Below are 11,301 nucleotides of genomic sequence, written 5' to 3'. Positions count from 1 at the left end.
CCAAGTTTTGGTGTAACTAGAATTTGCATATTCAGAAAACGAGCATAAAAATTTACGAGACCTATAAAACTGCGGACTTGCTTTTTGTGGATGGAACTGGAATGGCTCTGATTGCTTCTAACTTTTCAGGATCCGGCTGAATGCCTTCAGAAGAAATAATGTGTCCCAAAAACTTCCCCTTTGACCTACTGAATTCAGACTTTTCCAAGTTAACTGTAATTCCAGATTCTGCAAAAATACGTAACAAACTGTTGAGGATGCGATTATGTTCTTCCCATGAGGCTTCTGCTATTAGAATATCGTCCACATATAAGGTGATGTGACGTTTTAAGAACTCAGGTAAAATGGAATTTAGCCCGCGAATGAATGCTGCCGAAGAAATGTTCAAACCAAAAGGAAGTTTCCGAAATTGATAACAAACGCCGAAACAAAGAAAAGTTGTGTATTTTCTACATTCTGGATGAAGTTCGATCTGATAAAAGCTGGATCTGAGATCAATGGAAGACAACACTTTTACACCATTAAAATTTTGAAGAAGTTCTTCCAACGTTTGCGGCCTGTCTGTTTCAGGAATGATGATAGTATTGATTTGTCTCGAATCTAAGAAAAGCCTGATCGATCCATTTTTTCTTCTCAACAACATGTAAGGGATTGTTGTAAGAGCTTACTGCAGGCTCAATAATGCCCTCGTCAAGCATAGATTGTATTTCTGTTCTAACACAGTCCCTATAATGTGCCGGAATTACGTATGGTCTAACACAAAATTTAGTATGCTCACTAACACGAAATTGGTATTGAAATCCCTTGATTGTTCCTGTTTTAAGAGTAAAAACTGTGGAATATGCTTGTAAAATCTCAATAAGGTCCTGCCTATCAGTGTCATTACAATTCTCAATTGTTTGAATTTTATTCTGAATTAACTCATTAGTATCAAATACGCCGTCGATATCATCCCTGTCAATACTTGCAGAGTGATTGTTAGTGTCAAGTTCCGTCGAAAATTCCGAACTGTTGTCTAATAGGAGATAAAGCCGATTAATTTCCTCGTCATGGTTTGAGAGCCAATCTTCAACTTTCAAAGCTATTGACTTACCTTCTTTCTCTAAACTTATTTCAGCATCGTGAAAGTTTAAGATTGCTTTGTATTCATTCAAAAAGTCTACTCCCAATATAATTTCCGTCGACAGTAACGGAACAATAAGAAAGTTCATAGAGAAGCTGTGGCTTTGACAAAGGAATTCTAAGTTGGTTTGTTCGCGTACATCTACACTTTTTTCAAAAATTGCACCCTGTAATTTAATCTTATGTAAATGAAGTGTGGGGCAATCGTTCGATTTGTTGCATTTGCTAAAAGCTGTTTCATTAATTACTGAAATGAGACTGCCAGAGTCAAGTAGTGCAGTAAATTTTACGTCATTTACAGTAATGTGAATTACAGGATATGCAATGTTGCTCTGTTTTACGTCGTGTTCCTGGAGTAAGATGTCCCTAATGTCTTCCATTTTTACGTCATTACTAGTCACGGCAGCTACGTCGTCAGCTTCATAAGTACGTATTGTGGCTGCCAGCGGTATGAGTCAATGCCTACTGTCTCTTTGTTGGCGCGCATCGTTGTTGGCATTAGGAGACCTAACTTATACAAATTCACCTTGCCGAGAGGGTCCTGCCCTGTTTGAATCCCGCCAGTTCTGATGAAATTCAGGTCTGTCGTTATGTCGGTAGTTTCCATAGTTTCTTGTTTGTCGGTCATGTGGTGGAGAATTTCTCCCGGAATCGTAACTGCGCGGTGGACCGTTGCGTCTGAAGTTATTCTGTCTCCCTTGATTATAATTATTTTGGTTCGCCTGTTTCTCTGATTGTCTCTGTCATAGTCATTACTGGGGAGAGGTGATCTTTCCCTGTTATTATTACTACTCTGCCAACGGTTGTCATACGGGTGGTATCTGTTTTGGTCACGATTTGCGTTGTAAGAATAGCCTTGTCGTGTCCAGTTATTTCTGTCATCGCGGAATTGTGACGAATGTGACCTGTAATTATTGCGTTCCTGTTTTAGCGTTCCGCGATTGTCAGTGTCAATTTCCAATTCTTGTAACAGTCCCTGAAAAGCTTCAATGTCGTCTTTGCAACGTCCTGCCAAAATATTATGTCGTAAATGTTCAGTTAATTTGATTAAGCAAATGCGGATGAGTTCTGAGGGGCTGTATGGGTTTGACAGATACTGATTTTTATGCAACATGTCTTCAAAATATTTCACAAGACTGGAAAATTCAGATTGTTCAAAGCGTTTCGTCATCATGATGCTACGTTTTACGCGATCTTGAGTAGCTTGAGACCAATATGCTGAGAGGAAGGCATGATAAAATTCCCCTTGACTGAGACAATCGTTAATGACCGATCGCATTCTTACAGCTGTTTCATTCTCTAAGTAGCCACACATAAATTCTAATCTGTGCTCCAATGACCAGTTGGGAGGAAAACAATGAGAGAATTCATGAAGCCATGCTTGTGGATGAATGTCGTTGCCAGAATTCTTAAATGTTTTGAATTTACGTGTAGTAATGAACAGCTTACAGTCAAAATCATCATGTCGGCGAGTCGCATATCGGTCATTGTTACTTCGTTCCGGCGGTTCAATCTCAATATTCGCTGTACCTTGCCAATTTCTTTCATAATTTCCGAAGTGCCCTGTGTTATTATTTTGTGGCTGTTCCGTATTTCTATGTCCCTCTTCCCGTATTGGAGCGCGAGTGTCCTCTGAAATATGTAATTCTTGTATTACCTGTGTCAACTGATCTTGCACTTAGCGGATTTCTCTTTTGTACTGTGTACTGATTTGATTTTGATTTTGTTTGAATTTTCTAATTTGTTCATACTCTTCTGTGTCTGTGAAGGCTACGGGTCTTCTGTCATTCAGGTCATCTACCTTTGTAGACAAGTTAGTGAACTGATCCGGAAGTTCGGCTACTTTCTCCGGTAGTGAACTGATTTCCTCAGTGCGTTTTTCTGAACCATATTTCAGGGTGTCCATTTATGTTGAAATCGTATCTACTGTGTCCTTTAAGTTTTCCTGAGTTTTTGCAAGTTGCGTAACCGAATCGGTAGATGCAACTGAGTCAATTTTAGCTTGCAAGGCGTCGTAATTTTCATGAACAATAGTTTGCAGTTCTTTTATGGCTGCTTCGTGATTCTGCAATGCATTTTCATGACGCGAAAAAATAGGTTGAAAATGAGCACAAATTTGTGTTTTTACGTCATTACAGACTTTTTGACATTTCGATTTGATTTTAAGTAACTCAGCAGTTAAACCTTCACGTGTTTGTTCAAGCGTTTGTTCCATTGAGTCTAACTTTTGAAGCTGTTGCTGTGTTTATCTCTGATTTTGTTCCATCGTGTCTAACTGTTGCTGTGTTTGTCTCTTATTTTGTTTCATTTGTTGCATTAATTGCAATAATAATGTATTAGTGTCTGAAATCTGTTCCTCTATGCTTTTCTGCAGTGCATTTGCACCGGTAACATTCACATTTTGACAAGGAGAAAATGTGTCTTGACTTATTTGAGAAAACGGTGAGGACCCAAAACCTGAATCTACAGTATTTGCAAGATTGTGTCCTGTCATTTCGGATTCCTGAGGCGAGCTGTTGCCGACCGATCGATCGATAATGCATCCTGTTCACTAATTGTTTCACTGTCTACACCATTATTTGCTGCCTGCTCCATATCCCTATGCCCAGTTACCAAATTACTAATCTGAATATTTGTTAATTCATTACACGGTGGCGCTAACACACTACTCTCGTCTTCATTGTCATTTCTCAACTTACTTTGCAGCCTAGTGTTACGTTTTTCACACGCCATAATTGTCACAATATTTCACACGATAACACAGAAAAGCACAATTTGAAGAGCAAAATGAAAAACACATTAAAGTAGCACTGAAAATAATATCCAATTAATGGGAAGCGCGGCTGCGAAATACTTGGTGCAAATCTACGTGCATGCCACAACTGTTTGCAGTGTGTGGGCGAGCATTATCCTGTTGGGACAACATATCGCTGTCCTGGTGCAAGAACGACAAAATAACGGGTCTTACAACATTCTGCACGTATTGAGTGCTGGTTAACGTCCCATCCAGAAACATCGAAGGTAAAGAAGAGTTGTAGCCCACCATATCCCAGACCACAAGTCCTGGGGCGTGGCCAGTGTGTCTTGGACGAATGCACCTTACAAGATAGCACTCACCAGGTCTACGTCGTTCGTACAAATGATCATCAGTTCCATGCAGGCAGAATTTGCTTTCATCGCTGAAGACCACTTCGCGCGAATCCATCTCACAAGTGGTCGTCTGACGGCACCAATCGAGCCGTGCATGTCAATGCTGTGGTCAGAGTGTAAGATGTGCAAGATGTTCAAAAATGGTTCAAATGGCTCTGAGCACTATGGGACTTAACTGCTGAGGTCATCACTCCCCTAGAACTTAGAACTACTTAAACCTAACTAACCTAAGTACATCACACACATCCATGCCCGAGGCAAGATTCGAACCTGTCACCGTAGCGGTCGCCCGGTTCCAGATGTGCAAGAGGTGTGCATGCCCGTAGTCTCGCTACTAGTATCTAGTTTGCAACAGCTCGTGTTGACACGCCTGGGTTCACAAGACCTCTTATCTGTGCTGCCGTACGATCTGCCACTGCTGCCCTTGAAATACGGTGGGCGTCTGAGCTGCGTGGACGTCCAGAACCTCCTCTATGAGTGTGAGAATGTTCACGTGACCACTGATACGAACACTGTTGCACAACTGATGCATCACGTCCACCTTGTGTAGCAATTCCCCGAAAGGACCATCGAGCCACGCGGAAGTCTACAAGTCGATCCCGTTCAAACTCGCTCAGTAGGCTGTGGGAATGATTAATGCGTCTCTGTGGCTTGGTTGCATGCTTGCTTCACACATTTGCACCCCACTGAGCCTTCTGGGCCTCGCATTCCCTATTAAAGGGTAGACACAGATGGCACTCTGGACGCTGTACCACTAAGCTATCTGTCGGCGGACGACGTTGAAACCATTAGCAGTAGATCTGCCATCCCAAGGTGGCATATGCTATTATCGGATCGAAGTCGACGTTGTCTTCCGGCAGTGTAGTTGTTCTTAAATGCACGTTGTGTATGAAAATTCTAGTGTGATTCCGAATGGAAACAAGAAAAATTCTTTTACGTGGAATCACCAACCACAACGAAAGACAGCGATTTTCTTTTACATTGTGTATTTGTTACTATTGTTTTCATAAAGTCTTCTACCAAACGACGGAATTTATCTTGTTGTTGACCCTTCTTCAAGAAGACAAAATGGCAGAGACATCGCCCATATCCACCAAATGAAGCCCTACCGCAGTCCAGAGGTACAATTCGAAGATCGCAAATCTTTGACAGTATGAGTTATCTTCAATGGTCATCATAGTGAAGAGGATGTAACAATACGACAATAACACGAGGATACGCCAGCGCGGCTATGCAAAGGTCCATTGGCTAGATATAGGTCCACAGTGCTGTTATCGGCTCGAATGAGTTCAGAAACAGCGCGTCACTGTTAGTCCAGGAGAGGGAGCAATGCAGCCAGCTGACGTTGTGGACAGCGTGCCCGCCTAGCATGCTGATACTCGCCAGTTCAAACCCGACGACCAGCGTACATTCTTTCTCTGAGATTAGCATTTTTAAAAGGTTCTCGGAATATCTTACGTTTGTAGGATTTGTATACTCTTGAATATTCGATGTTTGTACAAATAGCTTCACTTCCCGTTCAGGTGGTCAGTGCAATTCCGCCTGTACTTGGTGTCAGTAATAAAAATAGCTTCACTACAAAGTGATGAACTTTACTGACGACCCTGACTTCGGTTTTGGACTCCACTGCGATTTCAATGTGACATTACTACAGCACTGTAAGAGTCTTTGTCAATTTTACTACACGGCGAGCTGTATGTTGTGTTTAGTAACCAACTAGTTTCTGTTAACAACATTCTTTATTCTCAAAACGACGAACGGTGCTACGTAAAATTCTACATACGTATGTATTTATCCTATTTTCTATGTCTGAGTTTACTAACAATTATCTGTAGCTTTGATTTCTGTAAAATATTCCTAAAAACGTAGAGGAGGTAAAATATTTGCATGTGAAAGACTGTAATGAAGCAGAGTGGAAGAAACCACCACTTCTCAGGCTTCTAGTAATGTCATCCTAAAGACGGTGTGATACCTATTTATATTGAGTCACGACAACGTTGACATTGGATTGCACCGCAGGAAGTATCTACATTTTTAAAAAAAATTCTTTATTACTTAGTCTTTCATCATACATGATAACCCACTACCTAATGTAATTAGTGGGTCTTAGTGCTATTACAATAAATGTTGCAGCTAATTTACGTTAAACTACAAGTACTGCTAGTGATCTAACTACAATGGGCAAGCTACGTTATCACTAACATGAACCTACTACAATTTTAATGAAGCTACCAGAACTAAACCTCTACACTAGCTGTAGCGTTACAGGTGTGCCATTCAGGTAAAAACCTACTTTGTGATGACCTCGCCCACCGAACTAATCCCGGTGAGCGTGCCCCTGGCACTGGGCTGGTCCAAGATATCTTTTTGTTAACTACTATCATATATCTACATTCTACTAATTACTATAAAACCTAATATACGTCCAATCAGGTGTGTTTGTCAAGTCTGGTGTGTGTTGTACCGCCCTCTCTCTAATCCTGGACGTGGCGGATTTCTCGTAATGGCGGCTGACCTGCCCACGCCCAGGCGGCACGCGATTGGTGTACTCAGAATACATTTCTTGTTTGCTGTTAATCACGATTGTCCCTCAGATACTCTCGAAGAACCTTGTATGATATCTCGTTGGCCAGGTCGTTCAGTACTTGAAATGTACCGTCGTGTTTCAGCAAGGTAAAGATGTTGTTGTTCGGTAACCTACCTCAACGCAGCTGTCCCAGCTCCCCCTGTGAGGAGGGATCAGACAGCACATAACCCCATGAAGGCGCTCTCATATTACTCGTCTCTGAATCGGCCATCATGATGTTTTATGAGTGAGAACGGTGAGAGCCACGTCTCTTTCCCCGGACAGGCTCCTCTGGCATGGGAGGGACAACTGTAGCTCAAGCAAGTGGCATTCTAACCATCATCGATCATTATGTCATTTTTTCACTGCAACTCATCGCACTGTCATTCTCTCTGGCTATAGCGATAGAGACAAAATGGCGTTATGACAGAATCTGTTCTTGAGCTCTGAAATACTCTCTGTTTAACAGACAGCCTGCTTCTGTGACATAGTGGCTCTGGATACTGTATGAGCGCATTTGTCATCAATTGTCGGTCCTGTCAACGCTCCTTGCCTCACTGTGGCAGTTTCAGTAATGCTTCTGGATCACTGAACTCGTTTTTTTTCTGGTAGCCTAAGTCAATGAAGTTACATGGGGTTACCTCACAGTGCCTTATTAAGTAGCACAGCGATGCTGACGCTTCTGTCTGTTGTGTTCCGAAGTCTGTTGCATCGACGGTAAGACGTGTTGATATAACGATTGACACACCAGCCCAGTGTTAACTTCCTCTGTTCTGAGCTCTTCCATTACAATTTTAGCAAAATTTTAAGCATGTTTAGTAAGACTATTACACTGTGCAACAGTGTGTATTGATGGGGCTCTGTCTCGCTCAACAAGAAATGATATATCTCGTTGTTTAATCTCAGAATGTAATTGACCAGAGTTTATGTAAACTTTACACAACCAATTTACTCCATTTCATATATAATTGCGCTGCTATATACGAGGGCTATCCTCAAAGTACATTACGTTTTGGAATTAAAAATAAAGTATTGGAAATGTTTTTTATTATATACAGATGAAAGCCACACTTAAATACCACTTTTCTACATACTTGTCATTTAAATTAAGGCACTTATCGTAGCGATGGACGAGCTTGGAAATTACTTCGTCGTAAAATTCGGCCGCCTGCGCCTTCAACCACGTGGTTACCTCTTCTTGCAGCTGTGCGTCGTCATCAACCTTCGGTTTCTACGGCATCATCTTGCAAGATTGCATGAGGATGTTCGCTTAGACGAGCGTTAGAGAAAGTGATGTATGCATGATGTAGCTCCAGCACATTTTGCTGATGTGGTGAGACGAGATCTAACGCACCGATAGGATGTAGTGTACACCACTCCGGTTAACATGCACAGGCTTGCATTCGGGTACGAGGACGACACTTTGAACACCTGTAGCTACAAGTGCAGTCATGTAGTGGTTGTGTTCATTCGAGACACCTGCGTTTCTACCAAAGCACCTCTGATAATTTTTCTTAATGATGCGCAGTATTATGACCTTTTCCTTACTGGGACGACGTTTACACAGAATCAAGTCAGTGGTGCTGGTAATCACAAAGTCGCAATTATCTCTCGAACGGTTCGTTTGCGGACCTCTATTTACTGAGAATTTTTTTATTCTAGTATGGTGTATTTTCACCAGTAGGCATTTACGCCTTAGATGTGATGTCCCCTCTGATCAACGTGGGACAGTTGGCTATTAAACTATCACATTGTAAGTTGAATCTGTGATTTTATTTGATGTTATGGTGGTGTAACACATTGTGTTTCCACAGTTTTAAAAATGCTCGTGTGTGTCGAGTGAAACATGTAAGTACAGGAAATTCCCCGTAATAATTAAGTTTCAGGTAATATACTTGCAGCTCTTTGGTGTGTCTATCACGCCTACTAACGTAGACCACTTAGTGACCCTGTTCCAAACATACTTATTACTCCCACGACGTTTATTTCTAAACTGATGTGCTGATAAATGACCAGACACGTGCGAAATGAAAGAAAAGAAATAATGACCAATTTAGATTTTAAATAGATAGCGATAAGTAGTTGATAACATCGGTATTCCGATACGTGTGCTTGTGTAATGTCGTGTCCGGGTGTCAAAGGAGAACTGCTGCTGGCGCCATCTACGGAAACCAGAAGAATTCCTTTCAGCTCTTCTGAAATGATAACGAAAGTCAACAACAGATGGAGTGGTATGTTAGTGCTCTTAGCGCAGCCTGTTGATCTGAAGAAGACGACTTGCGGGTGTGGGTGGTGTCTCTTCTATCGGTCATGTCCGACAGAATAGACATCACTTGTATCTATAATTCTATGGGCGCGACGGCTGTTTGATGAATAAGTTTAAGTGTGAACGCACAACCAGCGCCCTAACTCCTACGGGAATCAGAAATCTGCGAGTAGAAGTTTAATGGGCGGGGGTCGTTACCGTGCGGCGAGCGCGAAGTTGGAAGTTTTGGTCTGTTCCTCAAGCATGGCACCGTAATACCAACTGCGATTCCAGTTATGTATATTTCTCCTCTGTTCACCAAATCATCGTTGTCTTCCTTGGGCAGGCCCAGATAATAGCCTAAGTCCCTCTGTGAACAAAACAGGGAACTGAAAAAATTTGTAAATCCACATGTTATAATTGGCTTCGAGGAGTATGGTATACGCCTACACTCTACTCCTATCTCTTGTCATTCAGTGCATAGCTACCGACTAGGGGGAATGCATGACATGCCTTAGGTTGACTGTCTTGTGGCTACGTCATTGAAGTGCCCATTTGTACATGATTTGACGACTTTCTCGTTGTGGCTTCCTCTCTTCCCTCCCCTCTTTTTTTTTTTTTTTTTTGTTTCTGAAACTCACAAAGCAATGTTAACCAAACGCTTCATATTTCTAATGCAGTAAACTAAAATACAGTGATCAGACATTACATGCATAACGATGTTCATTTTTGCACTACAGTAAATGCTGCTCCTTCCATGGGAACCATGCCGTCGTGTTCTTCGTCTTGGTGACCTATTTTTCATCCTTCGTTCCATGGAGACAGACTTAAATGGCGTTCTGCACTCAGTGTGCGATAAACGACGTCTACAGCGAGAGAGAGAGAGAGAGAGAGAGAGAGAGAGAGAGAGAGCGCAGTTCACACGTACTGAGACGTGGGCCGTTCACAGATCCCTTGCACATCATTAAAAACGGGTCGGACACTGTCCTTGCGGAGACCAAGCCTTTTAGGCTCAGCTCGAGTAATACACGCTCCCATGGCGTGGGCACACCAAAACGCCCACGAGAGAAAAACAGAGGCATAGCACCCCAGTGGCGTGGCGTAACACATTGCTGCAAAACGGAATGTCAGCCACACATCAGCGTAAAACGACGAAGTCTAGCCGTTTGGGCTCATCTCGAATAATACACACAGCCATGGTCTAGACACAACCGAAGACACCCACTAAAATCTAAACCACAAAGCCTCAGTGGCGTCACGAAACGCAACGACACAAAAGGAACACAACGCTGAGTCGCAGCGGGAAGACGACCAAATCATGGAACCCAAACACTCTGGAATACGGAACGTTTTGCAAAACTGAATTTTCTGCTCTATTACAAATTTAACTCTTCGTCTCAACAATCCTGTCTCTGCTAGATGGACGTCCCGATGATGTCACGCCCGTCTCGCTTTCCCTTCTTCTGTTCTGTCGAAAAAACTAAGTTTGTAGCAGTTCTCTGTAACTTGGACCCTGATAGCTTGCCCATAAAACCGAATTCGAATTAATGGTCCTCCTGTAGGACGACCTCACCTCAACCAATGTCTAATATGGCTTTCTGCTCATTAAAGAAATCCGTTCAGATTGTAAGATCGATCGCCAAATGTGGCGCCACCAAGAAATTGGTTTCTAGTGTCAGTCCTTGACGTATAAATTCGAGTCGCGATTGCCGAGTGGCTTCAGTGTGTTTACCCGCTCATGCTCCCTTAGTCTTCGTTTTTTTTGAGAGACAGATTCGGCCATGATCGATTACGATATTTCAAATGCTGATTCCGATATGGCGGTAACGCGGCTTCCATTGTCCACAATGGCTTTTAGCGATAAAGGAATGCACATCGTTCGGTATGACCTCTTTTTCTTCTAACAACTATCTTCCTATATCCTTATTCTCTAACTAATTAACCCGAAAATTTTGCAGAGATATAAAATGTCTATGACCGAAACCCGACGTTCCATAGCGTGTGCACTGATTCCCTCTCTGTGACTCGCATGCGATCTATATTCTGTGAAGCATCTTCCCGTCGACTGTTACATGGCCGTGCGCTTCACTGCTCCCGTCGTAGACATGTCGGTAGTTCCTGTAGTTTCTTTCTTGTCGGTTAAGTGGTGGAGAATTTCTCCCTGAATCGTAACTGCGCGCTGGACCGTTGCGTCTGAAGTTATTCTGTCTCCCGTGAT

Source organism: Schistocerca nitens, chromosome 1 (genome assembly GCF_023898315.1).
Source record: "Schistocerca nitens isolate TAMUIC-IGC-003100 chromosome 1, iqSchNite1.1, whole genome shotgun sequence".
Classification (NCBI taxonomy): domain Eukaryota; kingdom Metazoa; phylum Arthropoda; class Insecta; order Orthoptera; family Acrididae; genus Schistocerca; species Schistocerca nitens.
This window is presented reverse-complemented; position numbering follows the sequence as displayed.